The sequence below is a fragment of the Corvus moneduloides genome, chromosome 3, assembly GCF_009650955.1.
Source record: "Corvus moneduloides isolate bCorMon1 chromosome 3, bCorMon1.pri, whole genome shotgun sequence".
Classification (NCBI taxonomy): domain Eukaryota; kingdom Metazoa; phylum Chordata; class Aves; order Passeriformes; family Corvidae; genus Corvus; species Corvus moneduloides.
Window position 1 is genome coordinate 32,425,652 of NC_045478.1, and position 17,049 is coordinate 32,442,700.

A 17,049-nucleotide genomic window follows, 5' to 3' on the forward strand; every position below is an offset into this window, starting at 1 on the left:
GCACCTAACATGGCGGCCGCTGCCGCTCGCAGCCCGGGCTCTCCGCCCCGCACGCCGCTGGGGCCGGGCCACTGCCGCCGGCCCGGAGGCAGCGCGGCCCAGCCCGGCGCTGCCGGTAGCGGGGGCCGGCGCACCGTGCTCAGCTCGGTGTGGGTCCGCCCTCAGCTGCAGTGCTGCCGCCGCCGCCCTCGCCCTGTGGAAGGCCATAGCCGCGGTGTTACACCAGCTCACCGCCTGCCACCGCTTGATTTCCCCTCGAGTTAAATTAGAAAAATGGCATCTTTCCCCCCAAGTGCCCACCCTTCCCTCTGGCCGGGCCGGGTTATTCCCGTTCCAAAGTTCGGGCTGCCTGTGGAGTTCTGTAAGCTGAAAGGAGCTGTAGGTCGAGGCAGGTCCGGTCTGTGGGGATCATCGCCCTTATCCCAGGCAGGTTGGCACAGACCAGGTGAGGATAAGCTGGATGTGGCAACACTGTTCCCAAACTGATGACAAAAGACAAGAAATGAGTTTGATGTTTGTTTCTTTTTAATTATAAGCTGCTGATGGATCAATCAGTAGTTTACTAAAAGAAGAGCTGCTAAAGGTTCTCTCTGAAAAGTAAAAAATAGAGTTTGTGAATTGTAATTCTGTAATTCTGAACTCCCTTACTTGTGTAACTAGAAGTGTAACCAAAGATTTCTCAACATTTGTACAAGCGACCCAGCATGCTGCTGGCCTTCTCCCTTGACCATTCCTGCTTTTTTCACCACCTCTTCGCTCCCTTGTCTCTGTTGAGGTGTTGCAGTCCAGGCTGCAGGGAGGCAGTGAATGCAGCCTGCTGTGTCCACTCAGGGCATCGGGGGACACGGCTGTGCGAAAAGGGCAAGGACTTACTGCAATGTGGAGTCACTCAATTTAAGATCTGTTTTGATCCTGAAGGTTGGTTGAAAATTAATTAGTGTGATTTAATTAAGAGGAAACACTCCTGATGGTTTTTCTTTGTCACTGGTAGGCTTAGCACAGAGGAATTAAAATTTCTTACATTAATTATTTGGAGTGACACCTGTTTTTGTAGAATATTTATCTTGTTTTCAGGTAGTATCAAGACAGGAAACCAATACTATTTAGATTAAACAGTTTAGAAGAATCATTTCAGTTGTTTGCATGGACAGCTGAATACAAAATTTATATAGTAACTTTAAGTTGAAATTTTAATATTAGTCTAACGTTATGATTCAACAAAACAAGGGTGTCACGTGCTAGAACTGGAATAATCTGTTTCTACATCAGCTTCTTACCTTAAGCCTTCTTTGGGCACTACCTTTGTCATTGTGGTCAAATCATTTATGTGCTTTTTAAAATGCTGTAAAGCTTCTCAGAACAGACTGGAAAGTATTAGTATTTAGTTTTATGATTATTATTTAGTTTTTTTTTTTAATTAGCACATTGAATTGCACATCAGAAACCTGTCCTAAAGCTATGTAAACTGTTAGGAGAAGTTTTAAATAATTGCTGTAGAAATCTATTGATTTTGTTCTTGCTAATTTTTGTAAGAGACCTTTGTGTAACATAATTGCCTGAGAAATAAATTTTAAAATGTACAGAATAAATTAGGAGGTTTGCACATGGAGCCTTGTGGAGATTAACTTTCCTGCTTGTAAGGTGAATGTGCCTTACTTGAAAGAGGTGGGAACACATTACCACAGGTGAGTAAGGGTAGAGGGCTGGAGTAGGGAAGTAAGGGATCTGGACACATGTGGATAGGGAACACGTGTGTGAAAATACTCTGACGTCCCAGGGTCTACTCTGCATTTCCAGTGACTAAAGTACAACCGTTCTTGTGCCTTCTATTTTCCTGCAAAATCCATAAATTAAGAACATGCCCTCCTTCTAGAGAAAGAATTCCCCTAGAATCTCATTGAAATGTTAATTTTAGAAACCAGCAAAGCAAGTAAAATATATTGTAAACATAACCGTTTTAATGCATATTTATAATAAATCTATTTTTAAAATAAGTTTTTATGTAGCAACTTGTGTTTTTATCCATAAACTATTTTAAAATCTTCAAAATATGATGTAGCACAGAAAGCAGTGCTCTATATTTTATTGATTGGATTGTAGAAGCATGCAGAGTTGATCAAGGCTAAGGCTGCTTGAGCAAGTGTCAAGCATGCAGAAACAGAATGCTGTTCACAAAGTCTGCAAACTTGAATCTTTTTATATTAGACAGAACTGTCATATGGAGATCACTGCGGCATTAGGATGCTCACGCTCTGGAAAAACTCATGCATGTTGAATAACTTCGTTCATGTGCACAGTTTGATTAAGTCTGTAAACCACTTCTTACCATATTCTTATTGCAAAGAGTGTGCCACCATTTAGGGGCGCTGGAAAAAACAGTTCCTCTGAGAGTTTAATTTTTTTATGCAAAGTTAAACTTACATTCAGGTAAGATCAGCAGTGAAATGTGCAGTAGCAGGACAATAAATGGTAGATGAGTTATTCACTGAAACACAATTGTGACCAATTCTAATTGATTAATGAGTTGTATGTTGAATAGTTCAGCTGGAAATATTTTCTTGGGAAGAGGCACTAGACTCACCAGTGTCCGTGATGTTTTCTCCGTTTCTGCTCAGAAGTGAGATTAAATTGGAGATGGGTTCATTTTCCTGCTTTGGGGAGGTTTTAACCCTAGAACTTAGATGTCTTTCCCATGGCAGATTGTCCCAAACAAGAAGTTCACAGTGCCTTACTGCTCCCAATATTTCAGTATTTTGTACACAATGGAATGGTTCTAACAGACACAAGCGACTCTCAGAAGCCTGTGTGCTGGGGAAGAAGGGAGAGTGGCATAGGATGCAGTGCTGGTCATGGGAAATCCCCGTTCACATCCTAGTTTGTGCACATCATGCATTTGACCAGTTTTCAAAGCTAGAGTTTAAAAATCGTCCTGGTGTTTCCTGTTTCTCTGTCCTGTGTATTTACTGGATTTTATCAGTATTTATCAGTCATATGCTCTGCTGAAGGTGCATTTGAGGTGAGTGTCCTGAGTAGGACACAACCAGGCTGACACATGGATGACTGGCAGAAACTAAAATTAGAACTTTTTGTTTTCCCATTCTTCCTGTTGTTGCAAGAACCCTGAAACCATGTTGCATTTTTGTCACTGCACAGCTGAAAAAATATGTTCCTCTGTCACCTCTGTGCTTTTGAAGTCCCTCCCACAGCCTGTGAAGTCTATAAATCCCACTCTGCTCCATTCTAATCACTTTAACTTCAAAGAAGGCAGATCAAGTTCAATTTTTTGAGATTATTTTCAATTCTCTGTTTATCCCAAGCTTTACATCCCCTCTGTAAAACTCTTTCAGACATTCTTGTTTTGGCTGATCTTCATATAACACAAGAGCTTGTTGGAAAATTTGTCTCAATGTCTGACAGAAGCTTACAGCTTCCCAGCAAGTGCAGGGGGCTTCTGGATTGATCCATTCAGAGAAAATGGCATCCTCGGGGTTACAATTGCTTTGGTTCAATCCCATGCTTCTTGCCAAAAAACCTTGCAAACTTCAGAGCTACCACAACAATTGCAGCATTTAAAACCCCCAAATTAGGAAGTATTTCTCTTATGTAACTCTCAAATTTATTTTGTCTTATATTTTGATTACGTTAGGGAAAAATGCAGTTCTCTTAGTTTTTAATGATATACAATTAACATGCTAAAGGCTATAATTAAAACGAAGATTTCAGCTTAGCCCATATTTTAGGCAAAACCATAATTTCTTTTTAAGATGCATTAGAAGATGTTTGCTTAAATATTGCTTGAGGTAAGGATTAAAACTTCTAAACACTCCAGGAATTTCCAGGAGAATTTATAATACACCTTAGCAGAAACAAAGTAACAATTCTAAGAATTTTGTATGTGTGCAGGCTTACTGAGGGTGATAGAAGTATCCACATTAAAGCTTTTAGGTGGATTTTGTCAATATGCAGAACACCTTTGGGAGAAAAGATAGCACAAAACAGTTTAAAATAATTCATAGGGGATTTCCCTGTCACAATGTGGAAACAGAATGAAAATTAATCAAAAGACAAATGAACTTCTGTCCAACTTTGTCCTTTCTCTGTGACTTCTTGTCACTCCAATGTATGGACCTTTAGCAACACTAAATGCAGGATATCACAGAATGCAGGAAATAAAAGAACATCAGCATGGCAAATCCATACCAAGTATATGTACAATACCTGAGATGCTCTTCATACTTGAGAGATGAAATAGGAAAAAATGAAACTAAGTTGGGACACACAGTCATGGAATTAACAAAATTACTTTTGAGTAACTTTTTAAAGACATAACCAAGTTGCCAGGTGTTGGAGAGAATCACAGGGCTCCTGTATCAGATATGATATTCCCTCTCGTGGTTTGTAATGGGGTTCAGATCATAAAAACTTAGTAAATGCAGCTCCAAGGAGTCATTATCATTACCTGCAGGTGACCCTGTGGAGGTATTTACTTTTGCAGAAAGGTGGGCAGGAAAAAATTAAGCTTTGGAAGTTTGCTGCATGTGCATTATATTGCAGGTATGCTTACATATAGCAGTTACCCAATTATCAGGAGGATTTTAATGACCATGTGTGGCCATTAGAAAGAAAAATAAAGACGTGATAGTTTTGCTTAGTTCAAATGTTTGGTGTATTATTAGAATCATGTTTGGTTTTAGTGAAGTAAAAAGCTGAGATGTAACAGTAAAAGAACCATGAAATTTTAAGTGATAAAGTTAAATGCAAATGGTTTATGTAGCAAATAAAAGTATCTCCTAATGCAGTAATTAACATTAAGAAATATTTAGAAAAAATATGTGCCATGTACATAAAACTAGATTCAAAGGCATGTTTAGAAAGATTATTCTCCGAAGTTCTTCCTCAATTTATTTCTTAAGAAAATTTTATGCTTTTTTCATATATCTTATCTGCTGCCAGACTGGTTTTGAGCAGATATTGTGTTTTGTTTTTTAATAAGGAATTGCATTTCCTTCCCTTCAGTTCCACCTAAGTATAAACTCATACAGTATATGTAATACTGTAGTAATAATTGATAAAAAATGTAGTTGGAAAAGGTTACAGTTAAGATATCACAGTGGTTGTAGTTTTTGATGTGAAAATAACTACAAGGGAATTTTCAGGAGCTAAGGGGTTTTATTTTGAATACTTGATCTCCTATTTTATTTCTATCTCTAAGTCAGCACCCCAATTCTAACAAAGTAACTAAAACCTATTTTGTTGCGTATACATCTAAAAGCCATATTTCAGGATGGATTTTTAAGATATTTATCAAATTATTTATAAAATGCAAGAATACTGTAGAGAGTAGGCCATGAATAGTATGCTAACAGAATATTCTCCAGTATAAATCAAAAAAGTCAATCATAAGGCTGGTGACAGGGAAAACAAATTAAGCAGGGAAAAGAAAAAAGGTGTATTTTAAAATGAGAATACTAAATGAGATTGCCAATTGATGTCTGCCAGGCATAGACGTAGATCTGTTATGGTGAGAATTTGTCAGTTCTCTCTAAATGCAATGTAACAGGTGATGAAATTTGTGTGAGATCTTCGGGTAAGCCATGCAAGTATACTGAAAGCAAAAAGCACTTTCAAATTGATTGTGATATGAATGGGGAACCCGTGATTCCAGAGATTTCCATCGTGTCACTTGTGTTGATCACAGGTGGGGAATATTGTTTATTTTGGTACCATTATCTGGGAAGCTTCCTAAAGCTGCTGAGAGCAGCAAATTTTGTTTGCCTTCAAGTAAGCAAAAATGCAGCTTACTTATGCACACTGGACTGCTAGGTGTCTGCAAATCTGGTTATCTTCCTGAAGATTTGATCATGTTGCTGGTGCCAGCATATTCCTAAACAAGCTCATATGGGAAGAAAACTCAGGATTAGGTGTTATTCTAAGGTTGCAGAAAGAGGCAATTTGCCATCTGATCTTTACGTAAAGATAAATGAATGGGTATGGATTCACAGTGTATTTTATTGAAGAGACTGAAACTATTGCAGTACTAGCGAAAAAAAACCATAAGCAAAAATGTAATTAGGACTGGTTTAAAATGAGAACTTAATGTACTATGTTCAAGAAAAGATCAAGAGAGTAGTGTTCAAAATGTTGGTACCATTTTACTGTTTTCAGCACTGAAATACATGTTAAGAAATGAGACAAATACAAACATGGTACCTTGTATTAAAGGGGCCAGATTTTGGTGGAGTTGTAAACTGCAAATAAATTATTTTATGAACCACTAATTCTCCTTTTTCGCTACTTCATGCACTTATGAACAGCCTCTAATGTTGTGAGTTAAGTCCTTATTTTAATATTTTTTCATAATACAGTCTCAAAGTGTTATTAAGGGAATTTTGAAAGAAATCATCGTGCATATTGTTGCATTCAGTAGCCACCTTCAGTTGGGTATGAATTAACACAATATGAAACAGATCTGCTAAGGGCATTCACACACTGAAGTTATATTCAGGGTTTTATTGGGCTATGCAGAGGAGATTTATTTCTTCACCCAAATGTTTGCACATCTAATAAAACTTACTTGGCATGTATGTTCAGGACAATGGATGCTATTTTTTCAAGGGCAAATTTTCAATCCAAAACTAAAAGCTTAGTTTCGAGTGTCGCATTTGTCCAGAGAACTGGAACAGGCTTTGTGAACAGAGTGCTGAGGTAAGGCCAAAAAAACCCCCTGGTTTTGAATATCAGATAGTTTCTAGTGTTACAGGAAGGAGAGGAGACTCCCAGGAATTGTGGTCTTCTACAACTATTGGATGTTTCATACAGGGGGGCTGAACTCTGACCAGTATTTAGAAAGGAGGTTTGCAGCGTGGACCTAAGGTAGCACAACCGTGAGCCTTGACGGTGCATGGGATTCAGTATTGGTGGTGGAGCTTGTGTTCCTTCTTAGGATGTCAAGGTTGAAATGTGATCTGTGTTCTTGTAACTATACTTTGTGTTTGGTTTGCAAAGTTGTCTCCTGCTGTAATCAGGAAGACATTGTCAAATACAAGGCAACTGCCATCCCTGCCCTTTCCTTTCCTCCATTTTTTTCATCTTTCTCTCTCCTGCCTTCCCTCCTCCTCCAAATTTCCTTTGTTGTACAGTGGGCTTAGTGAAAAAACTGGCAATGCAGAATTGGTATTTCAAGTTGATGGAAAATTCAAGAACATGAGATAGCACTAGATTCATCATATTTGGTGAGCTGTTTCTGCAGAGGAATTTTGAAGAAAAAGTAGTTAACATCTGAACATCAGTATCCCTAAAATTTTGAGGATATGTGGTTAGGTCTATTATCTTTCTGCTGCTTTTATGTCTTTTCTAGCTTTTGCATTTTTAAAGAAATCATTTCAATACCATTTTTTTGTAAGTCATTGGAAGTCACATTTTTTTACCCACTTTTTAAAAAATAGAAGTTTTTATGATTATAATATTGTGGATGAACGCTGTCTATAACCAGTAGAAATGCTTCAAAGCTGATTGAAAGGAGGACGCTAGCCTTTCTGAAATGCTCTCTGATCGAATATGAGATATGGGAGCATCCAACTTGTTTTAACAATGGAAACTCCTTTTATTTCCCGTGTAAAAATAGATCACAGTGCAGTGACCCTAGAGGGAGAGAAAGAATGAAAAAGATGCGTGTTTCTCTTAAAATTCTGACTACATTGTTACAGTCTGTGTCAAAGGATGACAAATCCGAATTGCTCTGCTTCCTCTGTTCTTTGAATTAGAGCTTGGTGTGTGTTACACTATTTTGACCTCTTCAAAATTTAATTAGCAGATTTCCTTTTCCCTCTCTAGCCCATTTTGAAGTGTGGGGCAAAAAAAAAGAATATATATATATATATAGCAGTGTCATAATACTTCATTCTTTTCTGAATCTAACTGCATATTTTGAATGGAATTTGTATGAAAGCACTCTTGTATAAATTTAAATCAGGATGATATAAAACCATTAAGTGATATTAACCAATGAGGATTAAAGACTACCTGAACTGGCTAGAAAAAATTTAATGCCCAGTCACTAATTTATAGGTTCGATGCTTGCTAGGGTATTTGCCCAGCTGCACCTGCCTTATCAATGTGTTCAACTGTGAATTAGTTAGCACAAAAAGTTGGCAGAGGGATAGGGAATTTTTCACCTCAAGGTCAGTAACAAGGCAGGCTAATACTGATTTAATGCTGTTATGGTCTCGTAGCTCAGCATGAACATGATTCTATATTGCCATCAGTTGACACATGTCTACATTCAAAGAAACACTTTTTAAACTTACATCCTTTCTGCAAGAACACCAAGTACCAGGCACCTGCCTTAGCTGGCAAAAAGTTAAGTGTCCTGGCTAAGATAGTTGTCTAGGCTTCCTCTGTAACTGTGGGGAGAAGGATTTTCAGAGTGATTCATACAGTTCTAAGATGTGTCTAAAATAGATGAGATGACTCATCTTCTGGAAGTACCTGCCACTCTACTGACGACAGAGGGAGACCTAGATGACTAACCTACCCTAGATAGCTAAATTTTGAACTGGTAGTTAATACAAGAGAAAGCTCAGTACCGATATCTTTTTCTTTTAATGAAAAGAGGCTCAAGTATGCAGTCATTATGAAAAAGTCTGTATGACCACTGATCATACAGTATATGCTGAAAAAGAGATGGACCTGCACTGCTGTCCTCCTGTATCTTTTATAAGTATGTTGACTTTATTTCTTGTTAAATTAATGTCAAGGTGAGGAAAAGAAGGTACTTTTTACCTTAAAAATCCCACTGGAAAGGGATATGTGTTATTTACTTTACACAGGTCTATGAAACGATGAGCATGATATTTATTCTGCATCAGTTTCCATTATTGAAATTTCTTTGTATTGAAATTGCTTTGTATTTATACTGGTGGTATTGGATGTAAAATCCATTAGGCGGGGTGTAACAGATTGTTAGCATGTATTTGCTTAAATACAGCATGAAGATCTGCAGTCTGCAGGGCATTAACTTCATTGTTGACTGCTTCAGATGCACCTTTTTTTGGAGAAGTTACAAAAATTGAGCTTTAAACTTGTTAATATTTAATTTAAACCCATCACTTGGCCAATTTGAAAATTTGAGGTCTTCGGGAATTATTCACCACATTTGATTTTAGGTAGCAAATTAGGTTTCTAAATAGGGAGTCTGGGCACCGTTTGTAATCAGCAGAGTAGAGTTGACACCTCCAGGGAACAATTTAGAGCAGCTAAGGTAAGCAGGAAGGTAGTGCTCTGGTTGCCCTCCAGAGGACTTCCACTGCTGCTTAGCTTGAATCCTCTGAAATAATCTCTGAGATATTTACTTATCCCTTTATATTTACTGTGCAGGAAGCCTAGTCTGGTTTTGTAGGCTGTTGAAGTAGGCAACATGAATACTCCCCTTGTTTTCTATCATAATTCTTAGGTTAGTAATACCTTGTCAACTCAGAGTGGAATATTTTTCTGAATATATTGAGAATATATTTCTGAATGTCAGACGTGCATCAGAAGTGCCTGCTGCATGGTTAATGTATACAGTATGCTCAGCAATGTTAATGTAGTAGCATATAATGTAGTGGTGTATATGTAGTCTATGTAGTATGCTGAGTTCTAAACTATTTTCTTGTGACTTGATTAATAGAGCACCCCCTGTATGTCCAGGATAGTCAGCAAAATCCATTTGGTTTTCTCAGAAAATTTGCTTTCATTTTGGGTGCTCTCTGGTTGAATCCTGAGCAATTCTAATCTCTAATCTCTGTGTCTGCAAGGCATAAGTAGTGAACTGCTGCCTGGCACAGGCACTGTAAGGCCTTCCTCACCTGCCCTTACGTTCAGAGTATCAGAACACAGTGCTTTGGATCAAACAGCGCAATGAATTGTTACATTTTTTTGTTGGTCTACAGCTGTTTTACCTAAAGCACTACACTCCTACTGTAGCTTTGAAAGTATACTAACTGGTTATATATTGCTTTATGCAGATTGTACAGGGCTTCAGAATTCAGGGTGTTAACTGATTTGCTACAGTTTGAAAAATCATCTACAGAGTTTACGAATGTATTGTCGTGGTAAATTGAGATCTGTGGATTTTTCTTTCATCTAATATGGAAGCCCAAGTTTATGGATAAAGCACAAAATCAGGATGGATGGAAGGATGAAGAGAAGTCATGACCGCAGATCAGCCTTGATTAATCTTCATTACACACCTGGAGAGAAAGCACAATATAGGATATTACATTAGCACCTGGAGGAGGAGGAGTTTCCAGACTTTCAGGAAGAAAAGCAGGCATGTTACAAAAGACAAGCAACGACTATAAGTGCTGTACCCTGGGAATCGTCTCCCAGTGAAGGAGTTTAGGTGACAAAATCACTTTGATATGGTAGCCATAAGAAATAGTGAATGTGTTTGTCAAAGACAATAAACAACCTTGAATCTGGTGGATAAGTTTAAATTCTGTTCTTTGGTAATTCTTCTTTATAAAAGACAAAGGAAAGTAAAATTGCGAAGGACACAAGGGTGTATCCAGGGGAGCAAGAACATCATTTATAGTCGCCAGAGTTGTATGATGAGGCTCACTTGCTAGATACCTGATAACAAGGAAAGCCAATCTGTCACTGCATGGTTCCATAAAGAAGATTTGTCTATAATAGGGAGCATTAAACAGGGTAATGGAAATTACTTGAGCAGCTACTGAATTAATTTTCATTTTAAACATACTCTAAAGATAACTGACTGGACAGCATTGCAAGTTCTGTATCGGAGTGCATCCATTAATAAAGGACTGTGAGAAATTTGCTGGTTTTGAATATAAACTTGGCTGTGCTGTCAGCTAACATCTCCTTTACCTGGAGCAAAACTTTAAGTGATGCATAATATAGATAGGACTCAGTTGTGGACTCCTGAAATCATTACCTCATACAAACTGCTTTTATTTAATAGAGCAATGTAATTGTTTCTCTAGAGGGTGATGAGTGTGATTCATTATATTTGATCTTTTTCATACCAGAAGCATACTGCTGTTGCTAGCTCAGAAGACTTTTTGGCAAATCAAAAGCAGACTGGTAGTTTGGAGCATTTCTCTGTCAGTTTGAAATCCCCAAGCTGTAGCTTCAAGCTCAACAGTGAGTGCTTTGCAGTAGTACCAAGAGAGCTGAAATAATCAACAACAGAAACCTTTTATCTCGTGTCTGAAATCCATAGATAGAAAGAGAATGTATATATAAATATTTCTCTTTAATATTTCACATCATGCTTCCACTTAAGTTTAAAGTTTTTTCACTGAGAGTGGACATAAGCCAAGCCGAGCCACAGGATTAATCATAAATAATTTACATGAAATCCCTCTACTAAGATATCCCACAATTTCATAAAGAATGAACACATGTTCTGAGAATACATAAGGGTTGCTATAATTAGCTCACTTTAACACGCCTGGGAACAACACACAAAGCTGCTGTTGAAGTTTTTCTGACATAGCTGATCATGTTGCTCATTGTCCACAACAATTAAATGTTCGTTTTTCTCTGATTTTTTTTTCTTAGAACTGCATCCAGATTAAGAAAAAAAAATCTGCTAAAAATTCTGAACAATGTTGACTGGTGAAGGCTGTAGAACAACTATTGCTTCAATAAACAGGATTAGTTTTGGATTACTTTTTCTACAAAGACTGGAGCACTGCCTTACTCCTCCTTGCTTAGAAACATCAACCCCTTCAGATCTCCATGGTTATCTCACAGAATGAAAAGTAAAAGCATTCTGGGATGATTATATGAAAACTTGTAAAGGGTAAGTGCAAACTAAAAAGCTGTATTTGAGGACTAAACACTGCATTTTCAGATGGCTGAGTTTGTGTGTATGGTTGGAGAGATGAGAAGCCTTAAACTGTGCAGCATGGAGTGGACCTTGGTTTGAGGAAGATACAGAAAAGGCCTTACTGATTTGTTACTGTGTCTTTTGAACATATATCTACCAATTTGGTTGAAGCAAAAAGAAATTAGCTGGATTGTGTTTGAAAACAGTGGCTTAATTATTAAACTTAAACTTTACTAAAATACAAAATATTCAACATTCCTAAACACCTGTACAAAAGAGATTTAAGAGCATAGTTAAGACTAGGCTTGCATATGGATGTGCGTACCATTAAAGCTGGGGAAGTGTGGATTTCTGCCATGTTCTGTAAATGTAAGATACATAAATTAGAATTGCTTAGGGATACTGTTGCTTACATGAATCGCTTCTCCAGTCTTTAATTTATGAATAAATGTGCTTGGTGTGACTACTCTTGTCTCACACTGATCTCAAATGGCAGAAAATATCCTGTATGCAATGGTTTGCAGATATATGGTATCCATGAGATATGTTTCTCAATATTGATTACAGTTATTTTATGTTTACAGAAAATTCAAATGTAGGAGGACTTAAATACACCCAAGAGAGGTTTAATAGTGATGTGGAAAAATAGTCTGAGAAAATTAGGATGCAGTTCTGGGACAATTTCAAAGTACTACTGTATTTAGATGGTATTTCTTATCTAAAATGTAGTATGAGGAATGGACAGTGGTACTTAGGTTGAGCATGAGTCAACAGTGCTGTGTTACTATAAAAAACGTGTTGGGGAGACATGACAAATATCAAATATGTAAAAGATTTGAAAGTAGAAAGAGACTAAGCTGTTCTGTGGGCTAATGGGAGTAGGAAAATATTAAATGGGCTTAAATCATAGGAAAACTTGAGGCTAAATATTATTGTTACATTATTTTTGCCAGGCATATTGAAAGCACTGGGACTGGTTGTTTATGAGCTGGTCAGACAAATATCTGTCAGAGATAATAAACACTGCCTTGGGACTAGATATGTCATTTGGTTCCTACCAGCTCTGAACTCTATTATTCAATATGGTAATAAAACTTCACAAGTAGTTTCATGCCAATGTGCATAAAGATACAATTCAGAGAGAGTATAGAGCCTTTGACACTAAGCACTGCATGAGATACGCAGTTTTTCTCCAGTATAGTATCTACTTCTGGTTTTGATGAAGTAAATAGTTGAACTTCTAATTTAGCTTTGATTTTATATTATCATCTCAGTATCACTTCTTCACAATATCTCATCCCACCCACAGATCCCTGTATCAGAATAATACCTTTTCCACCTTCCTCTTCAGTAGGTTGGGACAACACAGAATAGGAAACAGCACCACGGACAGCAAATTCGATTTAGGTTGACAATATGATCCTATTGTTGAAAAGCCAAAGGTTATTCTGTGGTACATTAAATAAATATCGTATGTAAAGCACTGGAGGTATGTGATCTATGTGGCATCAGCTGGGCTGCTACAGGGCAACACACCATTAAAGAGAATCCAGAGGACAACAACAAATACAAACATGGTAGAAAAAATAACCTGTAAGAGAGAGCAGAATGCAGTGTAGAAGTGGAGAGTGAAGAACACTGCCTCCCATTTAGGTGCCTGACTCATGCTTTACCTGTATGTGTTTAGTGAAGAATATTTAGTGTTTAATGAGGTGTATATGTATATATCTATGGATATAAAGAATCTCTTAATGGAAACCAATTAACTCTTCCAGTCTGTAAAAAGCTGTTACAAAGGCAGGAGCTCTCACTTGAGCAAGAAGACAGTAATTTTTTTTTTTTTATCAAAACCTATATTCAAGAAGGGCTTCTGTCTAAAGCAAGACAAGCTCTATTATATTACTGTTTCTTTAACATTTCTGTAGGAAAATTTTTGAAGAATGTTACCCAAATATCTTTTGGGGCTGATCTTGATACACTGAATTCTGTTTCTCAACAGATCCCCATTTTGCAACACTTTCAAACCTAAATCTCTGTGATTTCTAATATTTAATAGAGTTTGCTTTTGGTATTTGTAATCAACTCTTTTTTCCTCCCTGTTTTCATTCACTGTGTCCAGAATATCGAAGGCGGTGGAAAAGAAGCATCCAGAAGGTTAGTGCTAATGTTGCTCTTGTATTTGATTGCTATCAGAAAATGTAGCAGACAGGTTTTGTGAAAAAGTTTTCTTGACACAGCACCATATACTGGTATGGTTAGGTCTGGCTGGACACACACATTGTTTTCTTCGTGGGGGACTTCATGAAGGGTGATTGCTCCTGCTATGAACATATCAGGATGTTTCGAAAGGCAGTTCCATTCTTTCATTCATGGCCTCAACATGTCTAAGATTAGACTGTAAAATGAGAATAGGCATAAAATACGTGCTTTTACATTAACTCACTGATCCAAAATACTTTTACCAATCCACAGTTTAGATGAAAAAAACCTGAGAGACAATATAAAGTGGGACTGTTTAAGGAAGATTAAATGTGTTTTATATTGTGAGATCTTCAATCAGGATATGCTGCATTTTTCTGGGTGTCATACAAGCACAAAAGTCTAAATTTCCACTTCAAAGTGCTTCAGTTTGTCTGACTCCAGCCTCTACTTATCTGATGATAATGCCATTTGCTAAAATGAAAGATACTGAGAAATGCCTATTTTGTGATATACACATCCATAAATACAGAGTGGTTGCAATGTAGAAGGTGTCTCCAAGCAAAAAGGCACAGACTTGATCTCATATGATGTCTCTCAGATTTAATGTCTTCAGGTACCTCATACCAATAACACCACCTTAAACCACTGGGTAAAGATCTTTCCAGGCTGAAATGACTCAGGATTTTGCACAGCAATTCAGTGCAAGGAAAGGACTTTTGAGGGCATTAAAAACCAGAAAATTACTGCAGAATGGATATTTTAGGTAATTCGTATAATACAGTTTGGGGAGCAGGTTTTGAGGCTTGCTTTTTGTTTGGGTTTGGTTTTTTTTTCATTATAGATAAATTATATTTTCTAACACCTACTATCTCTTTTTTTAAAGATTATTTTGCCAGCATGTATGTTATATAGGCTATTAAAATGGTTGAAATTGAATTTTCAGCCTTTTTTAAGAAATGACTGACTTAACAAATTGATGCAGATTAAGTGACCCCAGTCTATTTTAAGCAGCGCAGAGATTGTTTCTGTTTGCACAGCAGTATCCCAAGTAACTCTTTTGTACAAGGAATATGTATTTGAATTAAAGGCTGAAGTATGAGCAGTCAGTAATGTCTGCAAAACAATATTGGAAACCTGTAATTAGATTTTTAAATTTGAGAAATTTGATTGCCTTTTTCAATTTCCTGTGAGACAAAATATATTTTCCCAGTTATGTGTAGGTGACAGCAGACTCATCTGTTAATCATCAATTTCCTCATTAGAAGTTATTACCTCATTTTTTTATATATATACATCTTCTAAAATATAATTTCTCTTCAAATGAACAGTAGTTTATTTGAAATAATTACACTTTGATAAAACATATGTGTTCTATCCTTCAGAAGCTTTTGAATCTAGTGCCCCATTTCAACCAAATTTGAGAAGAGGCAAAACTTTGGGTAATTTTCTACAAGTTTCCTGAATTAAGATGTCCAAAGAGGAGAGGAGCCTTGACCAGTTTTGAAGGAAAGATTGTATATAAGACCATTCTTTATTGAAAGGCTATCAAAGAAGCCATATTGCTGTTCAAACGTGAGAGGCATATCTACAGCATACTAGATTTAATTTTAAATTTCTTGGCATGGGTATTTATTTCAGTGGAATTGTTCAAATGTTTGAAAGTCAAAACTCCAAATAATATACAAGTGAGAACACTGTAAAGTAATATGAAACTGTGGAAAATTCTCTAGCAAAGATTGCAATGCAAATTTTAAGTTCTCTAATAATTTATGTATTATATTGAACTAGTGTGGTAATACTAAAAGGACAGTAGAAATAAAGAGGGATAATGTCATCAGTGGCTTACAGGGGTGGAAATTTAATGGAAATGAGAAGTGCTGAGTCATAGTTAAAATTTGCATTGGTGGAATATGGGTTCCTGTAATGCTCTCAAATTTTAAATGAATCTGGTGAGTGTTGAAAAAGATATTGCAATATTGCCCTTAATTAATTTAATGGATAAGAAAAAAATCTGTCAAATTTTCTAAATGTGTTCACCTGCAGAGGAATTTTAAATGCCACGTTTTAGGAGTTCCTTATCCATGGCCTGGAGTCACAAAATTCAATGTTTTTTCGTTTTTGGTTTATGAGGAGGGGAGTATTGATCCAATATGGAAATCCTTGTGATACAGACAGCCAAATTCAGTGAAAGTTGTTGCAGGGACCTGGAAATTACCTGATATATATGAGGAAACAATACAGAGGAGCTGAAGTGTTCTGTAGCATTGGTGACGTACCAGGCATGGTGTAGCATGTTTCACTCTGGGCAAGTCAGTGTCCTGAAGGTCTCAACAAGTCAGAGTAACACCAAAACTGCAATAAAAATGTTGTAGAAGTGGAAGAGAGAAAGAGGAAGACTAAACTTGTATCACTTGGCTATATGATAGCCAAAACTCTACAAAAGCACAGTAACAATTTATATATATTTGAATAGTGTACAAGAAAAGATGAGAATTACACACTTCAATGAACAGAGTATAGAACTGAGGATGAAATGAAGAAAAGTTGTATTGATCAGTTCTAGAACTCACCTCCTGTGATGTTAAATTTCCTTCTTGCAACAAACCCCTCAAGGGAAGAGGAGGAAGCCTTCTTTTTTGGAAAAACACCAGTAAATGGCTGGTGACTGGAAAAACACCAGTTGATGAACAAATCCTGTGCAGATACATGGTGGTGTTCTATGTTGATGGTTGGACTTGATGATCTTGGAGATATTTTCCAACTTGAACGATTCTACTTTTCTATGATTCTAGGATGTAACTCATGGCAAATTCCTAGTTTAACAACATATAACCCTTAAGGAGCTAATGTGACCATATTGTTTGACCTACTCTGTAGTAGACAGGACATTCTTGAAGCAATTCCTAATTGGATTCCATTTCCTTCTTGTCCATTACATATGGTTGCATCTTTACTGTTCAGGTCATTATGAAATTTTTTCTTTTTTCAGTTCTTCACCTGGAATATTCTTT

General features: G+C 37.0%; 1 long non-coding RNA gene across 1 annotated transcript; it reads right to left on the minus strand.

The window, feature by feature from the left end:
• Positions 1-3,598: 3,598 nt before the first annotated feature.
• LOC116442138 lies at positions 3,599-13,254 on the minus strand. The gene is made up of 3 exons (XR_004239414.1): positions 13,167-13,254; positions 11,028-11,174; positions 3,599-10,229 (listed from the first exon to the last, which is right to left on the minus strand). It is a non-coding gene; the product is annotated as an uncharacterized LOC116442138 (long non-coding RNA).
• Positions 13,255-17,049: the final 3,795 nt, after the last annotated feature.